This window comes from Chrysochloris asiatica, unplaced genomic scaffold (genome assembly GCF_000296735.1).
Source record: "Chrysochloris asiatica unplaced genomic scaffold, ChrAsi1.0 scaffold00309, whole genome shotgun sequence".
NCBI lineage: Eukaryota > Metazoa > Chordata > Mammalia > Afrosoricida > Chrysochloridae > Chrysochloris > Chrysochloris asiatica.
Window position 1 is genome coordinate 825,749 of NW_006408827.1, and position 3,149 is coordinate 828,897.

The following is a 3,149-nucleotide window of genomic DNA, read 5'->3' on the forward strand; positions in this document are numbered from 1 at the left end:
TACATAATATCCAAACATTTTCTTTATTCATTGCTTCTTTGTCTTGAGTAGGAAGGTCAGTCAATATTGAAATACACTGCTTAAATCAAGCACACTGCACAATACACTGAGGTCAATAACAAAAGGATGAAGATGTATTTCAGCTCCCATGCCATTAAAGTGAATATAAATTCACAGTACATTTCCAAAGACCCCCAGGTCAAGCAGATATAAAATTTCCATCAATTAGAAATATTTCTTTTTCTTTTCTGAATAGCGTTTTCATTGAGGACATTACCATATGTAAATGGTGAAGAAGAGTAACATGTAGATAGTGAAACTTTAGATGGTGAAGAGTAACATAATAATATTTTAATAGGAGGTTCTTGTGCAGTGAATAACTTAGGGAAGAGGAATAATGTCTCTTATGGTCAGAATGAGAAATATTGAAGAATCTCTTACTTTTCTCAAAGACAGAAGGCTCATTGAAAGATTTGCTAGAAGTATGGCCTTTTCATGGACATGCCATCCAAACATGAAGAGTTCAAGAAACAAAGTATAAGATATCAGAGAAACATTTGGACCCTTGGGGTTTAAAACAAAGTCAGAAAATAGAGGGCAACAAGTCATTGGGAGTTGATGGAAGACAAATTGAAATCTTTCAACAAACTGGTATGACACTGGAGGCACTCACCCAACTATGCCAAGAGATTTGGAGGAGAATTACCTGGCTAACTGACTGGAAGAATCCATAGTTGTGCCCTTTCCAAAGAGAGGTGACAAATCAAATACAAAATTATCAGATAATATAATTGATATCCCAGGCGAGTAAAGATTTACTAAAGGCAATACAACAATAACTGCAAACGTACATTGACAGAGAATGTCCAGAAGTTCAACCTGGTTTCAGAAGAAGTCGTAGAATGAGGGTTATCATTGTTGATGACAAATAGATCTTGGCTGAAAGCAAAGAATACCAGAAATATGTTTACCTATGCTTTATTGGCTTTGCCAAGGCTTTTGATTATGTGGATCATGACAAGTTATGGACAACATTGTGAACAATGAGTGTTAAGGAACACTTAATTGTGCTCATGGTGAACCTGTATATAGACCAAGAGGCAGTTATTTGATCCTAATAAGGGAACACTGAATGGTTTAAAATTTGGAGAGATGTGTGCAAGGGTTGTATTCTTTCACCATTCATATTCAGCCTATATGATGAACAAATAATCTGAGAAGCTTGACTGTATGAAGAAAAACATGGCATCAGGATTGGAGGAAGACTCATTGACAATCTTAAATATGTAGGTGATACTTTGCTTGCTGAAAGTGAAGAAGACTTAAAATATTTACTGATGAAGGTCAAAGATCACAGCCTCCGTATATTTATTTACATTGAGATGCAATGAAAACAAATATTCTCACCATTGAACCAATATGTAAAATCCCTATCAACAGAAAAAAGACTGAAGTTATCAAAGACTTCATTTTGCTTGGATCAACCATCAACACTCAAGGAAGCTGGTCAAGAAATAAAACATATTGCATTAGGCACTTAACAGCAACAAAAGCCACAACATACATGGCACAAACACTTCTTGACATGGAATAGTCATGAAAAGTTTTGAGGCAATTTGTTCAGAGGTAGGAAAAGACCCAATGAATGAGCAGAAAATAGGAAAACAATCAACCCCAGGAAAATAACAGGGACTAAGCTGCAGCAGTTCTATTGTATGGGACTATCTAGTTTATTTGCAGTAAAACAGTAAGACCTTAACAGGTCTATACCAAAAGCTGGTGCAACATGGAAGTAATTGTGCTTTAAATGTAGTACACTAAAAAGAAATGATCCTGCCAGATGCCTTTTTTGAAACAATTGTGCAATGGAAAATAACGTTAATCCAAACAAAGGGCCATTGTACTAGAAATTGATATAGTTCACAATGAACAGTCCAAAGTTCCACAGCAATAATATGGCTAGAATCACTTTGACTTCATTGAAAGTTCCTTACTGGCTTTTTCCCTATCAGTGTACTTTACAGCACTCTTGAAGAGCATTCACAAAGAGTGGAGCTGTAAAGATGTTGGAAAATTTCTGGAAAAGTAAGAACTTGGAACTGGAGTAATTCAGATTAGGAACATTCAGAATCTTTCAATCAAAATATTCGGCAACACATGACAAGACCTATTGAAACCTTGTAAAAAATGTGAGATGAATCCAAGGTTCTCTCTGAAGTTACCTCATAATAACACTGTGCTATTGGTAAGCTGTGAGTGATAGCAAGTCAATTTTGGTGTACTCCAAAATCTGTGGAGTGGTAGATGGGGATGAGAAGGCATTTGAGGAGAGTCACTCTGAGGTGGTGGTGGTTATGTGCCATGGATTTCACATAAGCACAAGTAAGTATTCTGTAATTATTATACTTCAAAATGTTATATATCATTTGTTATTTATTATCTACACAGTTGAATGCATTAGCACGGGAATTGAATGACAAGTAAATAACTTTTTCCAGTTTTAGCAAACATCATTCTGAGATCGGTAATGATATCACTCATTCCATGTACTGTTTTTTGTTTGTTTGTTTGTTTGTTCCTGTTCTGTCTTATGCTTTCTTTCTAGAGAAGAAAACCCAGTGGGGAGCAGGGGGATATATGTAAAGAGAAGTTTATTATCAAGGAAATGACTTACAATTGCAGAGTCCCAGGTCCCCAGCAGAAGAGAGAGAAAGTCTCTCTTGTATGTTCATTGTATTGAGAGCCAACCATATCCACAAGGACTCATTCTTTCCATTGATTTTGCTACTCATAGCCATTTACTATAGAACTAACTATGCCTATATCAGGTCTCATCACCATGGGAAAAAGCATATCCCAACTCCCAAGCCTTTGGAAATCCTAACCTAGTCAGGCTGACTTGAAAGCCTAGCCATTACATCTTCTGAAGCTGGCTTGAATTTCTGAAAGTTCGTTGTTGATATTTTGATACGAACTTTCTGAATTGCCTTCAGTTAAACTTCACTTGTATGTGATATTAATACTATCACCCCATAATTTCTACATGTGCTTAGATCACCTATTTTTGAATCACAGAAATATGAATCTCTTCCAGTTAGTTGGTCAGGTTGCTATCTTTCACAATCCTTTGCATAGACAAATGAGTGCTT

At 36.0% G+C, this 3,149-nt stretch overlaps 1 pseudogene; it reads right to left on the bottom strand.

Annotated features, from left to right (window-relative positions):
- Positions 1 to 1,537: 1,537 nt before the first annotated feature.
- Positions 1,538 to 2,363, bottom strand: LOC102826094 (annotated as a pseudogene).
- Positions 2,364 to 3,149: the final 786 nt, after the last annotated feature.